General features: G+C 43.8%; 1 protein-coding gene across 4 annotated transcripts in view; it reads left to right on the forward strand.

Annotated features, from left to right (window-relative positions):
• MYO10 (myosin X) overlaps positions 1-22,081 on the forward strand; it is a 189,684-nt gene that overhangs the window by 122,688 nt on the left and 44,915 nt on the right. The gene's annotated exons all lie outside the window — the stretch shown is intronic.

Below are 22,081 nucleotides of genomic sequence, written 5' to 3' on the forward strand. Positions count from 1 at the left end.
CATTGGCGCTTAGTGTTACTGTTGGGGGCAATTTGAACTTTGGTGTCACCCCAATGGCACAAAAGTACAATTAGCAGTTTTCTTCGGTTCTTCTCCACTGCAGTGAAGAATCACAGGTCAGTGAGATTTAAAGTGTTTTAGAAAGACAAAACATGCTTCCAAGGAGGCACCTGGTTTTAGCAAAGAGCTGTAGCAGAGTGCTTAACAACGACAGTCAACCTCCCAGAAGCGGGAACGGCTGCTTTATGCCTGGGCCATGATGGGTGCTTCCAAAGGCATTCCTAGGTGGTTGGCGAGTGAGGTCATTTTGATTGACACCTGGCTGCTATGAAACTCTTTGCGTAGTGCACATATGCGTACCCAGAATTCTACTATCACTGGTGTGTTCTTTGGGCGGTCTCTAGGCTGGGCCCCTATTCCTTTGCTCCCCTGTTGCTCGTGTCCAACTAGCTAGCTAACATTAGTAACCCCCCTGAAGAGACGAAAACCCCCACAAGACAGTAAGGTCTAGAGCCCCTCATGTTGAAAACCCAGATGTCATCCTTATAAGGATCAAGATAAGGAATCTGACCTGAACTGTTTCCCTTGAGACTTGTGTCACATTCTGATAACTTGGCTGAGACTAGTTCTCACTTTTTATATTGTTTACTAATTGCCTTTGACAATATGACAGTGATTCCTGATTTATAGTTTAAAGATGTTGACTTATAAGAAACACACTATTGAATTCTGTGTCTTCTATGAAGGCAAAACCGAATGTTCTCTCCAAGGAAGAACAACCTGTTCGGTTCGTTACCTTACTGTGAGGTGTGATGGTGAGAATGTGGCATTTTGGTATAAAGTGGCCGCAACCGGTCTTATATAGAAAGTCTGTGATGACTTAATGTGCGTCTGCTCTGGTAGTTTAAGAAGTAACTCATTTTTCCATTTTTCAGATTTATATTAAAACGTTTTAGGTTATCACAGAAAAAAAAAAAAGGGCAACTTTTTTGACATAGCATAGGAAGTTAGTCGTTAAGACGTAACCGTGTACCATGTCACCTGGCTTAAATTCCACTTCGTAACCCCAGTGGGCAGTATTTACAAGACGGGGTGGCTGGGCTTTGTGTTTTGGTGCATACTCAAAGGAGCTGTTTATCTTGTCGGTGGTTCTTTCCTCTTTTTACAGCAGAGATAATACCATGTTTCATCCTTATAAAAGGCATGTTTTCTCCCTTGACTTAAGGTCTCGGATATTAAGAGGGAGTTGTAGCTCCTAGCGAACCATAGTTGAAATGGGAACGCTTTTTCTTAGTGGCGTAGGACAAAACCGTGCAGCATTCCAGACATTGCCATCTCAGATTCGGGGACCTGCTGTGCCGGCCCCATCAGGACTGAAATTCTGCTTTGAAAAACTCAGTCCCACGTGTTCTCATTTTCCTTCTGTGATGGCATGAAGTTCCTTTTTCCATTAAATTGCAATAGCTTTTCAAAATAGGCCGGTTTGAATTGAAAACTGTTCAGCAGCCAGAATATTAAAGAAATTACTCTCTTTTTGATGTTTATTTTTCCTTGCTGGGATTTGATTGTACCTAATTGCCTTGGCTTTTGCCTTTTAAAAAGCATCCAGCCCAACCTTATATTTCCATTTGTGTTGGCTCACAACCCTTTTCCTCTCCTGGACCTGGGGCAGACAGTAATTCACAACACAAGAGAGGGGCTGTAAAGACTTTGAAACAAATGTCTTGGTAACATTTTAAAGGCACCCACCCAGTAAAGGCAAAGAACTGACTTGTCTGAGGCCTAAGGTGTAGGTGTGATTTTAAGGGTAATGATGCTAATTAGAATATGGAGATCTTAACTTATGACTTGCTTAGCCTTTGTTTGGTTCCATTGAAGACATCAGAGTGTTACTGGTGATTATGTTATATGACACGTATGTAAACAACCCTCATTGGGGGTTTGTTATGAATATTTTTCTGTCTAAAGATAGGTGCTTCTAGACATTTCACAGGAAAAATCTTGCCCTCCTTCGCCTCAGAGAATGTATGTTGCCAGTATGGAAGGATGAGGCTGCCTCCCCGTACCTCTCATTTACTTCTCAAATCAGTTGTTTATTAGGGGAGCTCGAGAGCTCGTGTTCAAATCTATGTGTGTGTAGGTATTTTGTCCAGCGTTCAGGAACGTGGATCATGGCTTCTGACAGATTCTACAGGTTTGTCGTTCTTTTTGATTTTTGTGGTTTGCTTTGGAAAGCAGGTAGAAGCAAGGTAACTATAACTGAAATGCTGGAACAATTATGTCAATTCGACTATAGTAATATGTGGACTTTTCGTTCTTATAAACAACTTGTAGCCAATCTTGGGTGTTCTATAAAAGGCACTTCATTCGTGTCCTTGGAAAGTCTTGGCCCTAAGTTCTGAAGCGAATTTTTGAAAAGCATACCTCTTGATCCAGGCCTCTTTAGATAACAGTGAAGGGTGTCATCCTCCTCTCGGCTTAGAATTTTCAGAGTTTCAAAGGGCAGGCTTCTCTACGAGATGATATTTAGTTGATGATATTCCCGTTAGCTTTTTTCTCTTGTATTTGCTTAGGCAGTAGCAGTTTCTGGCCAGGAGTGTCCAGACCAAGCCCAGGAGATGTCTGTATCAAAGGAAACCTGCTTTGCCACCTCAGAATTTCTCCCCAAGGGTGTTGCAGAGCCTGTTGATCCTTCCCTTCCCTCCTTGCCTGGTAGTTTAGCAAATAAGTTCTAGTCAGAAAAGTCTGTCATTAGCATTCTTCAGAAAAACCCTGAGGAGATGTACGACAGAATTAAAGGAGGGAACTGACTGATACCTATCAGGAAAACCTCGCCTGGGGTGAGAAGGGGTTGTCTGTCCCCAGCGAACGTGAGGCAGGCCAGCTTCCTGCAGAAGCAGTCAGGGTGGCAGTCAGGGCTGTCACGGGGGGGCTTGACTGGCTGGCCCTCCTCCTCGGGCCCTCCTCCTCGTTCGTTCTGTAGGTTTGGTGGAAGGAGCACTCACGTTACAGATGCAAAGACCTCGATTCCAGCAGCATCGTCTCTGAAGTGTTAACCAGATATAAGAATATCTTCGAAGATTCTGTCAAGTCTTCCACAGAAAGGCAGAACTTGTGTCACCTGACTCTCCCTAGGCTGGGAGCTGGCTTCCCGCAGAGGCGGACTACTGGGAGTAGTCTATGGAAGGCAAGAGGGGAAGAGAGTGGAGAGGGATGGCCCTCTCTGAGGGGAGGCTGGAGACCAGGCCCCGGAAGAGGGAAGCCGTGAGGTCTGTAAGGGCGCCTGCGGTCACATTCGCTGGAAAATGGAGCGTTAATCAGGAGAACAAAGCCGGAGACATGACATTGGGCTTAGCCTCCGTGAGACATGAAGACGTGTCAGCCATCTCCCAGAGGACGTCGTCGTCGTTGAGAAACTTCAGAGGATGCCAGCGCTTTGCGCTTCAATTACCCCTGATGACCTGTACCCCTCTCTCTCACGCTCCACTGCTTGTATAAGACTATGTCCCCCATTTAGACGGCATCCTAGACAGCCCGCGACCACAGAGAGTGGGAACGCCATGCCCACATTATGGGAACACGAGCCTTTTGTTTCCAGAGGCATCACGGTTTGATGACTGAATTAATGAATCATGCCTTTAATCCTCAGTGTTTATGTGTGTGTGACCCAGGTGCCGCCTGCCATTTTTTTCTAGTTCTTTCCCCCTCTTAAAGACCAAACATTTCTATAAAAAGTTCTGATGACAATGTGGCACATTAACTACCTTGAAGTTTTGTCCATATTTATCCTTCCTGTACTGTTTTCTTATTTTATCTTATTTCTCATTAGTCTTACTAAACTTTATTCCAGTAACCCTTTACATTTCTTTTAAAGCTTTGGTCTCTCTACCTTAATCCTATTTTCTGAGTAAGTGTTCCATAAACGTAGAAGACCTTGACCAGTGCGACTTCGCAGGGCCTGCCTTGTGTACCTTCTCACCTTGCCGCCTAGCTCGGGGTCCAGACTGTCATGTGCGCTCAGTAAATGTTGAATCACATTGTTCTTAAAAGGACATTGGGGAGATACCCATGGTATATGAGTGCTTAACTTTGCCAAAGATCAACTCTTAGGCGCTGTCTTTAACCCTTATTGCCACAGGTTCCGTTCTAGTTATTTTTGCATATTTTTTTGTTTCTGGGTTATCTTTGATGTAGTTGGAAGTTAGCTAGGAACAGTCCAGTGGGTCAGTATTAGGGTGATCTCCTTAATATAAACCAGTCTTTCTATGTTAACGCATTACTTCTCCCTGTCTACCTCTAAAAGCTCACTTCTCAGAAGTGGCCCCCCTGGGCTTCAAAGCCTTTTTGGAACAGCCAAGCACAGCACAGTCCCAGAGGCTCATTCACATACTTTCACAGTTGGGGCTGGTGCTTTATACTCACTCATATATCTAAATGGGGTCCCCAGGCCTTTGTTACCTGCCATGACTGGGCAAAGAATGCCTGGATATGTGAATCTGTCAGGTAACAAGGGTTTAAACTGAAAGGTTAAACATTGAATTTTAACATTTTGATTGAACTTTCAGAAATTGTATATCATTCAGTTCCAGCATCGTCTATTACCATATTTTACTGAATTTAAAGCTCCCTTGGTAAAATGCACCATTATTTACATTATCACTGGAAGCAGAACCTCTGCTACTAGGGCAGGGTGCTGTCTTATCATTCAGCTCTTGGTTGTTGCTTTGCAAAAAGTATGAAAGGGGGGTGTGGAGAAGGAGAAAAACATCCCCTTCCCTACTCTGCTTCTCTTAGCAGCTCTAATAATCAAATCAACGGAGGCCAGATTAACAAGAGAACATCACATCTCATCTCCTGCGCACACAAACCCCACATGTAGGAGAGATTCAGAGACAAACTGGGAGTGAGGTGCATAGGACATCCTGAGCTGGGGATGAGGTAATGCACCTTGGGGGCCTCAAAGGGTCCCTGGAGGATGATAAAAGCAGATGCTTAGTAAACAGAAGTTTGCCTTGGCTATGGATGGGTCAAAAGAAGTTATCTCTGATCATGGCTTCTGGGCATGGCCCCTAATTCAAGTTCTTGTAGGTGGTTGAAGGAGGGGCAGAAGTTTCTCTTGAGCCTGAAGTAAAATTGCCTTTAGCTCAAAGTAATCTGCATGCCATGGAGGCGCATTTTAAGGTAGCTTGTTTTGGACCCCTCAGATGTGATTCCTCTACCACAAATATTCGCTTCACTGTAACACAGTTGCACTTTGCCACTCTGTTTCCAGGCCTTTCTGCAGATAAAGTAACTCCATTTTCATGGAGGAATCTGTAGTAGAATATTTTGACAGCATTTACAAGACAGCCAGATACAGTGTAATTCTAATAGTGCCTAGAATTTGACAAGATGGAATGTAAAGCGGTGATGAAATTCACAGGCACTCAGGTGTGGAATGACATCGGGATGGCTGTTGGGATGTCAGCGGTCAGTGACACGTCCCGATTTGAGGCACGTCAAGGTGGGAACACATTTGCATTACTAATTAATGAAATATGGTCTTTTATCCCCTTTAAATATGACACAGAAGAGGCATCTTCTTCCCAAATAACCATCAGGGAAAGAGAATTTACTCTTTCCTTACACCTAAAGGCAGTCTAGTGTGATTTTTAAAAAATCCACCCCCAACCCTTGTGATTTTTTTTTTTAAGCACTTACTATTTATGGAAAGGTCTTGTACTAAAGATGAAACCTGCATTTCTACATCTTCCCTTCACTGGTTTTCATCCAGTCATTTACGATTAAAGTGGAACATCAGATACATATTCATTCCTAAGAGTGTGTAAAGTATTTTTAGTATTTTTAAGCTCTTAATAAGCATACCTTTCCCTGCTCTAATAAGCAGTGTCCTGAGCATGACTTGATCTCAGAATCTTCGTTCAGGCATCAACACATGATGGTACAATATTTCAAGGCTCTTAGAAGCACCTGGTTTTGAAGAGCTTGGCTTATTACTAACCATACTTATGTTTTTTGTTCCTTCACTCGGTTTCCTGTCCCGCCCCTCAGCCCCTCTCCCTCTGTGCTCCACTGGGGTTATCTGCAGAACCTGAGACTAGGTCAAAGACATAGATGGCTCTGCTCCATGCTGGCTGAGGCATACAGGAGGTGCCCCGGGCCTGGCATGTTGCAGTGAGCTGCAGCCCCGTCGGCGTGGGAAGGCCGCACAGGTGCAGAGCCACACAGGTGCAGAGCCGCACAGGTGCAGAGCTGCACAGGTGCAGGGGCCCATTCGCAGTGGGATGAGATAGAAACAGTGGGATCAAAGGTGTGGGCCTGGGTTCCTGTCCAGCCTCTTGTCACTAAGCAGCTGGATGGCCTTGGGATTGTTTTCCTTCCTTCTCAAGTGCGTATAGTTACAGTGACTGCTTAGGGGGCGGCAGTCATAGGTATGAAAGAGGTAACGTGGGCATGCGACAGCTACCCTCAGCTGTGTGAAATCATTCACACTTGCGTTATCTGTTTGAATGTGGAGAACACGCTCAGTAGCTTTACGGCTCACTTCATTCACCCTCACAGGTTTAACCCTCAGTTTAAGCTGAATCACAGGAAAATCTGACTATTGCCAGATTCAGGTTTAGTTTTAAATCATCTTTGGCGGACTTTTGTAATTAGCTTCTTAAAAAAAAAAAATTCTTTTAATCCTTGACCTTGTTACGGGATGAACATTCTTATTTCCATTTTCAAAAATTCATAGACTTTATTTTTTGGAACATTTTCAAGTTTACAGAAGATCTGAGCACATAGTAGAGTTCCTGCATTAGTCTCCCCTCCAACACACACACACATACAATTTACCCTGTTAACATCTTGCGTTAGTGTGGTGCGTTCGTTATCATTAATGAATCGGTATTAAAACAGGAAGTTAACGTTAATGTTCACTGCACGGAACGGCTGTTTGCATTTTGAGAAATGTATACCATCATGATGTGTCAAAACACCCAGCGTTCATACACTATTCAAAATACGATGAGCGTTTTTTCTTTTTCAAGTCATGTTGTTTAAATGAAGAGGACGGTTTCGGATTGCCTGGCCAAAAGCGAAGCATCGAGAATGAAGTTTCATTGCGCAGGATGAAATGTGAATGATAATCTTTGATGTAGAAGAAGCTAATGAAAACTTGGGGAGGGCGAAAGCACCAGGAGAGCGGGCAGCACGGACTTTTTAGAACCCACTGGATTATCAGCTCTTTTGTCTCCTCCCCACATTCAGTTAGTCCGATGGCCTTCCGAGATGGTCCCATTCCGTCTACACACTTACTGGATAATGCCCAGTCGGTGTTCGGTAGCCTTCCATAATTCCCCCTGTCTTTCTGGCAGCCACTCGTGCGGCCTGTCTTCCTGTGACTGGAGCATCATAGCCAAGCAGCATCTTCGACTTTTGGGAACATCACATACTGACGACCTGTAAAAATGCAGCTTTATCTTCTCAGGAAATTTTAGCAAAGGAAGCATTAAAGCCACCATTCTTCTTCCTAAAGAGAACAATGCCACTAAACCCCTCAGTGGTCACTCGAATCCTGTTTACTGAGTTGCCATGGCAACTATTCAGTCCTGCTATGTAAAGACCAGGATAAATAGCCATAAATGAAGCTCCGCTCAAGAGAGGAGTGTTCTCTCGGGTTAGTCTCAACCGAGGTCACAGTTGGCTTGATTTTTGTCCCTGGCTTTTTTTTTTTTTAAATAAGTCTTTAAAACTCAAAGTGCCGGACTTCCATCTGCATTTTGGGATTACTGAAACCCAGTTGGTTCCCCTCCAGTCAAAAGTATCGTCAGAGGTTGCCATCCCCCCCATCCTCGCCAGGCTGGACTTCCTTTCAGGAGAAGCAGGAATGAATTAAGCAAGCAGAACCCAAGACACCACATAAAGGGCTGGGAACACCAGCCAGCAGAAGAAAGCCCTTTTTTGTACTTGTCGGCTTAGATGCTCCTGGTCCGGACTGCTAAAGATGCAGCCGTTGGCAGTCGACGGAAACTGAGGGAGGCAGGGAACCCGAGGTAGGGCTTTTTCGCTTATTTGCACTTATTTGCTTAAAAGTTGTGTGTACCTTGCAATGATCACGGTAGTGTAAGATTTTGCAGAGGAATTTTTAAAACCCTAGAGGAACAGGTTTTGCCGTCTCTCTGAGCAGGGAGAAGTGTTTAGTTTCTAAACAAATGGGTGAGTGCTGGTTTTGATTGCATGTACAAGTTGGAACTGCTAATGCTTTGTTAAAGTGTACTTATCAGATAAGGCATTGATAACGCAAAATGCTTTTGAGTGGGAATTCACCTCTTAAAATCACTTGAGTACTAGGTTGTAGAGGGAAATTGGTTGGTTTCTTTTGCTTGAATTTGTTATTTTAAACAATTTCTCCTTAAAAGCTTATATACTACCGTCATGCAACTTTTTCTTGCCTTGTGCCCACATGACTCTTTAAAGAAATCTGCCCAAGAATAATTGTCTTTTTAAAAATTGTATTATAAACTGGTTTCCACACAAGTATGGGAATGGGAGAAGCTGCCGGAGCTGAATGGTCATCTGTTGAATATTATGTGCTTGTTTCACACAAGCTCACACATGCTGGAATTTTGCAATGTGTCTGGAGAAACCTGATAAGGCACATTTTGTTGAGATTCTCTTACTCCCCAAAGTAGATGTCCCCAAAGAAAAGAAGGAACATAATAAAGAGAGAATGAAATGCTAATCTCTTCCTCTATGGACATATGAATGTGTTCCGTTAATTTCTATTCAATTGCTAAAAGTGCCTTTTAAGGGAGTAACTTTTAAATGTGAAGGTGGTCTTTCATATTAAATTGAGTTGCATTGAAAAGAAATGAATAATAATGTGTCTGACTGCTCCTTAGCTAAATCAGCTTTCATTGAGACTGTTTCTAGTAGTAAGGGAAAACTTAACGTGAGAATGTTTTATTTTTACCACCAGCTTTTAAAATCTTGAGAGTAATTAATCTGACCTAAAATTAATTACCAGCATAAGAGAGAGGTGGAGGGTAAGTCACCTGTGGGAAGAGAGTACCACTTATTTCTGCCTCTCTGTTTTCTCGCTCACATAATTTGTATTTAAATATCGGGTCCCCAGTTCCATAATCCCATTGCTATTTTTAAGAAGGCTGGAGCGATGGGTAGTCTCTCTGATGAGTAATATTTCAGTTTCTCTGATGAGGACCGTGGCCTGTGAAGGGAGCACTCAGGAAGGCTCTGCAGCAGTTAGAGGCACCGCCCGAGCCCTCCCTGCTGGCTTCCCGCCTCTGGGAAGTACCAGCTGGCACAGTGAGGAAGCCATCGCCCTCCGTGCCCGCCTGGAGGGCCACGACCCCCTCCCCGCAGCCCTCCAGTGCTCCTTTTTTACCTTGGCTCGTTCTGGTGAACTTTATGCCTGGCGCGCAGTCAGAATCTTAGCCCCAGACCATCTGTCTCTCTTTTGCGAACTGGAATTTTTGTCGTTGTCGTTGTTCTGTGCTGTAAGTGCCCAGCCCTGCGTTAGCATTTCCACGGGGAGCCTCCTTGTCCCCCTAATGTGCGATTTCTGTTCGTGACTCGAAAACTTCCTGCCGCTCACGCAGGAGCTTCACAAAGATCTGATTCCAAAAGCTGTGGTTCCCCTCGGTGACTGGAACCCAGGCCCGGCTTTGAGGTCGGAGACCGGAGGGTACGACCCTGGCTAGAATGCGGCACGGCGCTGGGGCTCAGAGCCCGCACCGCCCTCGGTCTCCCCTCAGCCGAGGAGAACGCCCCGAGCCCCTCGGCCCTCTCCTCCGCCCGTCACTGTGCCGGCCTGTGCCCTGGGAGAGCTCCTCCTCCTCCCTCAGCCACCTCTGTCCCCAACACTCGAAAATGCTACTGCAATACATAGTAACAGTAACGACGACACCCCCACTGGACTTAGTGCATGGCGCCTCCAACCTGCCCCAGTAAAGAGGCAATACTCACTGATTATACAACATGTGGAAAATAGGCAAGATATCAAAAAACCTTAAAATTACAATTACCCCTAATTTCACCACCCAGAGACAATCCTGTTTACATTGTGCTGTGTATATATACTTTTTTTCTCATTGTCTACCTTAGTAGACTTAGTTTTGTAATGTACTTTTTTTTTTTTAACTTACTATGTCTTAAAATAATTCTGTGCTTTTTTTTCATGACTAGAATTTTGCCAGTGGCTGTACTTTGTCAAATTCTCGGATGATTTTATTTGTTGACGTAAGCTGTGCTGCTGTATTGTGCACATGTGTAAATATCTGTGCACATGTGTAAGTATCTGTGCACATTCAAGACTTTATTTAAGGTAAATTCTCAGTTTATTTGCTACATCAGAGCACGCCATTGTTATTACTTTGATGTTTATGCAACACAGTGGCCAGACTGCTCTTTACCAAGGCAAATTTCTTTTTGCAACAAAACGTAACATTCTTCTGCAACAGGTGTAGCAATTTATAACTTAATAAATAAAGAGCTCTTACAAGTCAATAAAAAAATAAATGTTTAAGTAGGAAAATGGTAAAATACACGAATGGGAAATTTCCAAAAGGTGAAATAAAGACGGAAAATAACTTGACAGCTTCAGTGGTGTAATCAGAGAAATAAGACTTAAAATAGTGCGATGACTCTGCCAGTGTGGGGATTGAACGAGTTGTTTTGTGCTGCTTTATAACAACACCTCCCAGGGCCTGTGACTCTTTGAACTAACGGCCGTTAATGGCTCTGCTGCCGGAGTTTGAGTCCTCAGAGCCTTTCTGAAGGACGGTCTTCCTCCATCGTCTTGATTTAAGTTTTTCTTGCCTCCCCAGGACCTTACTCCATCAAATTTTTCTTTCTTGTTCTGTCAAGAGTCCCTTCTTCCAGGATTTCATCTCCTTGTTTATACCCTCTTTGTATTAAGTATATCTACACATTTTAATATAATATTTAATATACAAATATAAACACGTATGGAAAAGGGAGGGGAAGTGGGAGTGAATAAGACCCTCTCCCCTTTGAGCTGTCGTCTTTCCACTGCTAAACATTTCTAAAAAGAGTCTTTGCTCATTTTCTTCTTCTTTTTTTTTTAATTAAAATTGTTGGCGTGTAATTGGTTAATAAAATCAAATAAGTTTCAAGTGTCCAATTCAACAACGTGTCATAGGTTTATTGCATTGTGTTCACCACCCAAAATTAAATTTCCTTCCGTCACCAAATATTTGCCCCCCTTACCCCTATTCCTTCCCCATTGACCCTTGGCCGCCCCGCTTTTCTTTCTTATTTCTACTGGCATGCCCTCAAAACTTCCCTTGCCTCTCTCCTGCTGAAAGCTTCCAGGTACAGTTTTCTCTGCCCTGCACTCCTAATCCCCACCCTCATACCCCAGGCCTGTGACAGAACCAGGCACGCCTCCTTCCTGGCACCTCTCTGACCCAGCCCCTCTCCCTCCCCCCTGCTCTTGACTGGCTCCCTGGCTGGAGGCATGGCCTCTAGGTTCGTCCCTTACCTCCTCACCTGCCCGGGTCCCAGAGGAATGCTCACTTCTCTCCTTCCGCCCTCGGGCCCGGGTGAGTACCACCCCACTGTGTTTTTCCAGCCTGAAAGCCTCCTCTAAGCATTGGCCTCCTAGCCTTAATTTTGTAACCTAATTTTTTTTCTAGTTCTCTAAAGTTCCGTGCTTTAGAGCACATCCCCTGGCCAGCACTGCAAATTGAAATGTGTTCATAATTAAATTTCACATTCTATCCCTTCTTCCTCCTTATTTAACCATTTTCTCATTTATCGGGTCACAATCGAGTGTCTGAGCTTTGGCACCACTGATCTTTCGGATGGGACAGTTCTTTGCTGTGGGGCACTGTCCCGTGCATTGTAGGATTGATGCTAGCAGCCTCCTTGGTGCCGGTAACAGCACCCTTTCCCAAATGTCTCCAGACTCGTCCAAACTTGCCCCAGGGGACAAAATTGCCCCTTGTTGTGGAAAATCCCTGAGTTGAGGTGTCGGTGCTGGTTATTTCTTGGTTTTTATCCTTATTTTTCTTTTGCTCTCAGTAAAAGTGGCATCTTTGTACAATTTAATTTTTATTTATAGCGCTCGTTATGGCTTTGAACCTTGCGTTTTACTATTGATTATGTGGTGAAAATAGAAAATTATGTAGCATTTAACATTTTCCAGATGTATTGAGTCATTAAGTTAAACGATTATTGTTTCCTTTCCTAGTAAGTAGTACTAGAAATTTCTCATTGGGGCGAGGGTGGGGGCGGGGTGCCGTTCCCTTCCGGGTGCTCTGCAGGGCTATGTCATCGCTCCGTGCTGTCCACGTTCTGAAATGAATGGCCGTCCCAGTTTCAGCCACTCTGAAAGGGTAAAGCGGCTCATTAAAATGTGCCAGATGCTTCATTTGTCAGTATTTCACTTAAAAGGGAAGACTGTTTAGCTTTTGAATTCTACTGTGATGTACTCACAGTTTGCCTTTATGAAATAAGAGTGTACCTGTTAAAAACATGTAGCATCTCCCCTTCTCCTCTGCATGTTTATAATAATGAAAATTTCACTGCCAAGCAGATGTTTTAGATACCGTTGAGTGAATTTTTCTCGAGTCTCTTTAGATATGTAATTAAATGAAGTTTGAATATGCATACAAAATTTGGATAACTGTTTTCAGTTTTGAACTGATAAGCAAAGGACAAGGGTTTGACTAATCTTTTAGGTATACCTTGATATTGTTGGGACAGTTTAATTAGGTTATTAAAATATGATGAAAGCAGAGGACTTAAGGCAAATTTTGGTGACCCAAATAAATAAATCCCACAAGGTCATTAGAGCCCGACGTGAAGCATCATTAATATGTCAATTGTGGCTTGAGAAATGGCAGAAGGAAAATCGTCCTGGCTCTTTTTTATTTTCTTCGTTTGTTTGTTTTGGTATTAACTCTGAAACACTGGCCTGTTTATTTCATTGACTTCATTACCTCAGTTCCAGTAAGGCTTGGACTATTCAGTTTATGTTGGACCACGTGGTTGCAGCTCTCAGAGCCTTTTAATAGGAGGTACCTTGCAAATGAGAGAAATGAGGTCCCGTGTGGATGTGGAAGGGCAGGTCGAACCTGGTCGTGATGTCACTTGAGCTGGATTTCCAGGATTCTGGACACGGCCTGTTAATACTCAGGGCCAGGTCTCAAAGGTCTCAAAGAACGGTTCAAAAAACTGCAGAGCTCTGGGTAACTGACCATCTCTAGACCAGCCATTGTTTGTAACCGCCTTCCCTCAGCAAATAGGCCACTTCTGCTCAGGAGCTCCTGCTGCTCGGGTCTGTGCTGCAGGCATTTCCTGGTTTACAGAAACTTGGGGCTCTGCCAATGTTGCTGGAGTGAAAGCCATTCCTTTCTCATGCTCTATTTAAAAAATTGACTGCAATACAATTGCCACTTGTTCTCCATTACTCACCTTGCCTGCTCATGGCACATCTCTTCTCCTTGTTGCAACATGTTGATATAAAGTACTCAGATGATTGAGAACGTGGTCTGGGCATATGCGAAGGGCCTTTTAGCAACCCGTCTGGGTGTACAGGCTTTTTTGTTCCTTGTTCTGGTGGTTTTGGTAAACATGCCTGAAATGCAGATTGTACTTTATGGGCTAGAAGGGGGCACTGATCTATCAACCTTCTTATGTTGAATATTAACTGTGTCGCGGCACAGAAATCTAGGAGTGACGTGATGGACAGATCACGTCTAAATCATTTCCGTTTCTGTCCATACGTGACTGACCAGTCTTGGATGATAGCTCATAATACCAAAACATCGATTGGGGTGTGGGATGGGGATGCAGAGATAGATCGAGGAGCATTTTTAGAGTGTTCACTAGTGTTTCTAAACACCGGTCTCACGGTTTTGTTGCCTAAATCACAGAATTTAAACTCTAATTCAGTACTCATCCCGCCCAGCCGAGTGACTACATTATAGTAGTCATTTAACGTGGGGCTTTCTACATATTCCGGGACTAATGGCATACGGCTTTCATAATTCTCAGAGAACAAGTTGGTTTTGTGACTCTTCTGGGGAATAAGGCAGTCTGTCTTTTAGGCACTAAATGGTTAACAGGATGATTGAGCAGGGTGCAGGGTGCTCTTCAAATGCTGAAGATTACTGGGAGGCCCTGTGTGGTGGTGGGATGGGTGAAATTTTACAAGAAATGTCCTCGCCACCTTTCACCAGCCACGGGTCTGTCATCGACTCAGTGTTCTCATCAATGGAGTGGGGACAGAGTTCACCCATATTTAGGGTGGTAACAAGGATTGACTGTGATCATATATCTAAAACTCCCACTACAGACTGTGGCACACAGTGGCCACTGATGATCACGGAGGCTAATCAATAATCCTTATCGTATTTGTCATTATGAAAAGAGACAACAGGTGTGTCATGAGAGAGACCACTGATGCTTAATTGTGTGGCTGTCCCAGCAAAAAAGAAAAGAAAAGAAAAAAGAAAAAGGTGTTCATTTCCTCTTATGATTTGTGATTCAAACTTTTTCGCTGCTGACTGAACTCAGTGCCACATCCTCAAATTGGCTTTATGAGGGACGTACATTCATTTTGGCATTGATGTAGAGAGAGACAATCCATGGGGAAAGTATTATTGGAACCCCGAAACTGCTCCTTCATTCCGAGGTTGGGGAATGCAGTAAATGTTAGGTGAAGTCAGTTGGCTTGCTAACGGATGTGGATGAAATATATGATTCTAAGGACGGGTGCAGAGAAAGCCATCACATACATGTCATGTGCGTGTGTTCTGTTAACTGTGTCTGGGATTTAGGAGCATGTTTGTTCTCTATGTATCATTTTTATTTTTTACCATTTGCTTAGTCAGTTGGACTAGTCTTCAGCTTAAAACCCCTCCTGCCGTCCTAGGTCTCAGGAACCAGTGTTTTACTCAGGCACCGGTGTCTTAAAGAAAAGCGCTGACTTGCAGATGAATCAGCATGACACCGCGCACGCCGGACCCTTCCCCCGAGTGGGGCGTGCGGATTTAAGCGGCTCCAGTCGCACAGCTCAGCAGCGTGGCCTCACAGTCTGGCTGCCATGGTGTGGGACCCAGCATGAACAGGTCCTGCGAGGCCCCGGGGTGGGAATAACCTGGCCTTTGGGCATGGCCTGACCCCTCGTTGCCTAGCAACTCCCAACTGCTCAGTGGACTATGTTGTGATGTTCCTAATTTATACTTAACAAATATTGGCTGTGTCTAAGCCTGGCTAATTTCCCATTATGACTTGCCGACAACCACTTTAATACATGAATAAGCAAGAGAAAGGAGTCCTAGGAAGCCGCCTTCTCCACCACCCCCTTCTCACCAGGCCTTGGTTTTCCTTCTGAAAAGTAGAATTTTTACCCAGGACCCGCCAGGCTCAGGGCAGACCTCGTGGCACAGTTTTCAAAGTTAAAATTCTCCATTTGATTTTTCTCTGGCCTCTCAGCCTGTATTCATGAATATTTATAAATCAGTTATGTGTCACGTTGTACCCATTTTCAAAGAGGTAACTGTTGCCTGGCTTTATTTTTTTAAGCAAATGTGGAGTGGTCAGTTTGTCTCGGTTTCTTTCTGTGTGAATCGGGTGAGGGGATGGGGTCGTTTCTCCAGCCGCTTCCGGCTCTCGGCCAACACGAATCTGTGAGCTCAGACTTTTTCTAATAACTGACATCTCTTTGGTTTTTGGCCCAAATTTCTCCAAGTTACTATTTTTTTTTTCCCACATTTTTTCTGGCAGTTAAACTCTCTTAATTTGGCTTTTTACTGCTTTGTCTCTGAGAACCATTGTTTTACTCTGTATTCTAACTCTGAAAAAAAAAATTTTTTAAATTAAGTGTGGTGAATGATCTCCATTTTCCTGTGGCTCAGAAGATTTTTGTCTCCAAAGTTCAGACACCCTAAGGAAAGAAACCAAAGGAGTGTATTCTGACAATTACCTGTAAACGGATTTATGCTATCGTGGTGGCACGTCTTAGTACCTATTGGTGGACTATTATAAAAATAACAACTGTGCAAGCATGGCAGATCTCAGTTTGACGAATTTTCCTGGCTGTGGATGTAGATGAATGCTTGACTGCTGGGCACATGTTTCTCCTCTTTTCCTTCTGGTCCCTGGCTTTTCATTTTCTACCTTAGCATCCTTATCATTTTGAAGTCCCTTGGTGATTGTGTCAGTGACTTGGTGAGTTCCACAGCTATTTTTGCGTTTTTAATGACTGATAGGAGCCTCTTTGCCAACATCTACAAAGAGAGGCAGCTGCCCTCCTAATTTGTATTTCTCAGCGTGATTTTTCAGAGCGAGTCTGGATAAAAGGGACTGTGACCTGTTGTTCAATATGTTGGACCGAGAAGCAAAAATATAACAGTGATGAATAGAGCGAGTTTGGGGTTTATTTTAGCAAGATAAGCAGGGCTTAATTACGTTCATTAGATAAACTGGCAACAGATTATACCCAAGAAGTAAGTGGCTCTGTGAGGATTGCCAGATGGGATTTACGCTAAGGATTGAACCTTCTGTTGTCTTTACCAGGGCGTTTGGTTTGATTTAGAACCAATCTTAGTTTCTTCCTCCCTCTTCCCTCCTCCCTCCTCCCTTCTTCTGCCCCCTTTTTCAATGTGTTTTTCTGAGTCTCTTTCAACACATTAATTGACTCTCAGGATTGCCTTTTTTTTTTTTTTAATATCTCTTGAACTCAACTCCTACTTATAAATTTTTATGGCCTATTCAAATTTTAATTAGTCTCCCCAGCTCAGCCTCTCATCCTTCCATTGTTCTCACTCCCTTTTTGGCATGAACTTGTTCCTTAGTTCATGGAGCACAGGTCTCTCAGTCCCTTAGTTTTTCTTGGTCTCCCCATGAACCCCCATTGGAATTTCATTATTCCCTTGCCTCAGTTGAATTTGTTCGTGGGCCTTAAATTTTTTTTTTTTTAATTGAGCCATCATATGCATGTTTTAGAAAGTGCTGTCCTGCTTTGAACACCAAGTAAGCCCAGACCAGACATAAAGCAACATCCCATGTGAGGAGATGGTCAGCCGTTTAGTCGTGAACTTGCGGCTTCCGTAAGATCGCTTGGCTCAGTGACCTCTCCTCCCTCCGTATTGTGTAGCCTGTCTTGGATCATGCCCACGTTCTCCTCTGTGTCGCATTCCCTGGTACTGCCAGACCGTCATCGAGAAATATGCTTCGATTGGTTCTAGTTCACATTTGTACCAGCCTTGGAGGAGGAGACCTCCCTGCTCCCCGCAGCCCACTCACGCTTTCCCACACTCTTGAACCTGATGTCACCCTTCCCACTCCAGCGCATGACCTCACCTTTCGAAGCCGTCAAAGGACTGAGAATATCTGTCATTAGTCGACTCGCCTGCCCTCCTCCACAGCGTCCTGTTTCTCATTGTCTTTCTCCCTTTGTCGGGTCCTCTATATTTTGAGGGCTACGTTGCTAAAACTACCCGAATAGCCACCTGGCTGTTTGGCTGTTTCAGGTGAGGCCACAGCCTAGTGGTTCTCACCGCGGTTACGAAACCTGCGTGCATGCATCCTGTCTTTGATTCTGACTTCTCTGACCTAGATTTGAACTTGACCACAGCCCCGCGATGCCCACCTGGCTTTGGTATAATATCTGTCTGCTCCTGTTGCCACTGCTGACCTCTGCTCTGTTGTTGATTTGCCTTCTGGGAAATTTTTGAGACTTAACAGTAATAACCACTGAAGGGTTTTAAACTAGACACCAGCTTTGTGTTCTCATCTTGGATCTTGATCTTTCTGGAATCTAAGCCCGTTCCCGCTGGCACCCCCACCTTCCCAGGTGTGACCCTTCCCTTCCTCCACAGCATCTCTTCTATTGTATGTCACACACACTTGCTACCCCCTCAGCCTCCTCCTGGGCAGACTCTGACTCTTCAGCAACAAGACCCAGAACATTGTGGCCACCAGCGACCTGCACGGCTTATACACATCAGTATCACATTTAATAATAAGCATTTGTTTAAGAGGCTCCACAATGGCAGGGCTTTGCATCGATGCCTCTGTGGTTCTCTCGGTCCTTCCTCAAGGTTGCAAAACAGCTGCCATAACGTCAACCATCACAACCTCCCAGAACATCCTTATTCAAGTCTTTCAGCAGACAGTTTTCGAGTACCAGTTATGCCCTTGGGATGCATCTCTGAATAAAGCAAACAAAGACTTTATCCTTCTAGGGTAAACATTAACCCCGGAAAGGAACCGGATCAGGGCTGTGCTGAAAGGGGCTACTCTCCTTTCATTAGGAAGGAGAAATTTTTTCCCAGGGGTCCCTAAGTAGGTTCGCCTCATGTTTTCCTGGTTCTAGGGCCGGACTGGGCCTGTGGCTGAGCCTCACTCCACAGGAAGCTAGGAGAGTGAGTGTCTGGCAGAGGTGAGTGAGTTTGCAGGGTTGGCTTGGCGTGATCTCATTCCTAGGACAGCTGCCCTGAGTCCTGTGGGTGTTCCATTAACAAATGAGGGCGGATGGGCCCCGCGGGAGGATAAAACTTTAGATGAGGAGTGAACGGGAGAAGAGGATGAAGATGGAAAGATAGAAATGCAAAAATGGATTTTATCTTGTGTACAGTTTGGAGAACTTTTAACAGGGATATGAAATCAAGAGTTTCTGAATGGACATTTGACGCTTGTAACAGCTTTGAGGAAGGATTTAGATAAATAACACTTATCTATCGAGCCCGATTTGAGGTTTAACAATAGAAAGGGAAGTAACTCTAGTACTTTATGCAACATTAATTAATAACGTTATAATAACAGGTTCGTGACCACAATATTCTTATAAGCAGTGTCAAAATTGACACTGGTACTATCTATAACAGTGCTTCTCGAACTACATGTGGAGAAAGAGCGGTTCTTTTTTATTATTTCCAATGTGTTGTGGACTGGTACTTTTGAAAAAATACGTAAAAAATGATTTGACCGTGCCAAATTATTGTAACGCTCCTAATTCCCCCCTTCTTTTGGTATCCGTCTTGTCGTGGTCCAGCCCTTGTCACAGGCCATACTTGGTGTCATGCCCTTCTAGTTTTCCTACAGGGAAGAAAAGCACAGAATCTAGACACAGGTCCTGGGGCTTCCTAGTCACATGACCTTGGGCAAGTCACTCAAGGTGTATGTATCCAATTCCTCTGTGTGTATAATGGAATAATATTCCTGAGTTGGCCACTTGCCTCGATAGGGTTCTTTGAGATTTCATTGAGATCATCAGAGTCCTCGGTATGGGGTAATCCATATTTAAATATTAGGTACCATTTATTTGCTATTTCACTTTTAATTCAGGAAGGAAACTATAGCTTCTTTTCAGTTTGAGAATTAAATGCAAGCTCCACTTTTAGCAATTGAGGGGTCCCCTTTTTGTAGGGACACACTGTAGCAGAGGGTGTCCAAAGGAAAGCCCCAGACTCCTCATCCCTGAGGGGGGACGTACGTGCAGGCGTGAAGACTGGGAACTTCCTGCAGAGTCTCCTGGGGATTCATGGGCGAGAGGGAGGCAGAGCGGGGCCTCTGGTCCGTTGTGTGCAGGAGAGGAGGGAAGGAAACCGAGCAGCAGGCAGCATCCTACACACAGGGCCATCCAGAGGAAGAGAAGGCAGAGCCGCAGGTGCAAGGGGCTGTCCTTAAAAAGCAGGAAACCGGAAAGGAATAAGAATGGAAGAAAGAAGCTACGGAGGAGGCTGGGCTTTTGCATTCTTGTAACTCAAGGAAGCATTCGACCAGCCATTAAATACTGTGGTTTTTCAGGCCATTTAAGGGTTTTGGAAACAAGTATGTTTCATGGGCACAATAGCAGCTAAGACTCAAATGAGTAAATGTCCCACGGACACAATTAAAGTGCTTGAACTGAACATTAGGGAGCTGTTAGGCATAGCCTTTCAAGCATTTACTTGCCAGTTTTGGAGGAAAAAAGATCAGAATGTGTGTGCCCCCATTTTGGCCTCTTCAGCCTTGTTTTCAGCCCATGTCCTCCTTAGCATATGTGCTGAAGATGCTGGGTCCAGTGGTTTGTTTAAAACGATGTTTTAAAACTTAATACCCTAGGAATCTTTTGGAATGACTTTGGAAACTAAATATAAGCTTCTTAGGAAAAATAAAATATGTCTTTCGAGAATCATGTCTTGATTTGAAGTTCATGGAAATTCTTTGGGTCTTATTTGTTTAGAGTTAGCTTCATAAACTATTTATTCACGGGGTCTCTTCTAGTTCACATTATTTGTGTGACTGTCTTTGAATAATAGATACTGTTGTTAGTAAGAAATAATTTATTTTGGTCTCTACATAAGCTTTGTTAAAATACCCTGACAGTTCATTTATATAAAACATGCTCCAAATTCATTTATATAAAACATGCCTCAAATATCAAACAAATGCAAATAAAATTAGAATTTTTAAGCCTTGCTCTTTTTTTCACTCTCTGAGACCAGAGTCTCAGCCTAGTTTGTTACACTAGCGCTGTCCAGTAGAGATACAATGCGAGTCAGGTATGTAACTTAAGTTTTTCTAGTAGCCACGTTTAAAAGTGTAAAAAGGAATGAGTTTTAATAATCTGTTTTAGCCCCATAGATCCAAAATGTTGTTTCAACATAGTAAATTTCAAAATTTTTAATGAGATATTTTACGTTATTTTTTAATTGATTTTTTAAAATCTGTTGTATAATTACCTTTAGCATGCAATTCAGTTTGCACTGTTTGAATGCACTGTTTGTCTGGCTTTCATTCTCTAATTTGGGTCAGCAAACTTTTTCTGCAACTGGCAAGATAGTAAATATTTCAGGCTTTGCCATTGTCCTGTGAAAGCAATCACAGACAATGCATGGCTGTGTTCCAAAAAAACTTTATTTACAAAAGCAGGTGACAGGCTGATGTGGCTAGCAGTTATAGTTTCCAACCCCTGCTCTAACTAATTAATTCGATGTATTGTCTTATTTGTGTTTTAATCCTCAGAAGTTGGTTTTTGTTTTGGCTTAAAGTCGGTTGCCAAGATAGCTATTGTGATGAATTTCATTCAAAAATATTCAGGAAAAACATACACCCCACTCCCCTTCCTGAATGGCACTGTGTAGGACAGCCAGTGTAGCTAGAGGTTCCTAGTTCTGGTCTGGCCCTCGTTCTGCCTGGGTTTCAATCCTGTCTCTGTCAGGCATAAGCTTTGTGACCCTGGACACATTAATTAACCTCTCTGTGCTTCAGGCTATATATCTGTAAAATGGGGGTGAGGATAATACCTACCTGATGGAGTTGTTAAAATAAAAGACAGTATTGAAAAGCTAACGTAGTACCAAAGTACGTGTTAGCCTTTGTGATTCCTGCTGCCACAGCTGCTGCTCCTACTATCGCTAGTACTGCTACTACTGGTAGTACTACTACTGCTCCTACTTCTGCTCCCACCACTACCATGGAAGTTCGTAAATACAAGCCAGTCCATGCACCAGAACAGAAGAGCATCGACTCGATTAACCACCCACCGATGATCCACAGCAGCTGCTCACATGGTGTCACTTAGGACTCGTTGATGTGCACAGGAGCTGCCACTGCATTCTAGGGAAGCTTCGGCAGAATCTCGATTCTGGGGTTAGAAGTGGGTGCCGGTTGCTCCTCCGTGCTGGTGACTGCTCTGCGATGTGGCTCAGAACGCTCACGTTCTTAGGAGCTATTGAACAAAAACGCTCATAGCGGCCCTGCCCACCCCACGGAATGGTAGGGATGAGCACGTCTTTCACGTCAAGTACTTCAGAAGGCGTAACATGCTGTGCCAGTGTTGGCTGACGGCATTCCTTGAATGGTTGCTTTCTCTGCCTTATCTCAAATGTTTAATTCGGTCATTGTGGGCTGATTATTTTCATAGGGTGGTCATAAGGAGTAAGCGAGATCATACATGTAGAGTGCTTGATTCTACGTTAATGGAAGTAGTCCTTGTTCAGCAAGTAGGTAGTGCTGCTTTTATTGTCAGTTTAAGACATAGCCTTGTAGCATGACCTATCCCTTTAGACTTCTGTCATTTGGACTGGAAATATTAAATGACTGTGTTACGTAGTGT

This window comes from Pteropus medius, unplaced genomic scaffold (assembly GCF_902729225.1).
Source record: "Pteropus medius unplaced genomic scaffold, Ma_sr-lr_union100, whole genome shotgun sequence".
Classification (NCBI taxonomy): domain Eukaryota; kingdom Metazoa; phylum Chordata; class Mammalia; order Chiroptera; family Pteropodidae; genus Pteropus; species Pteropus medius.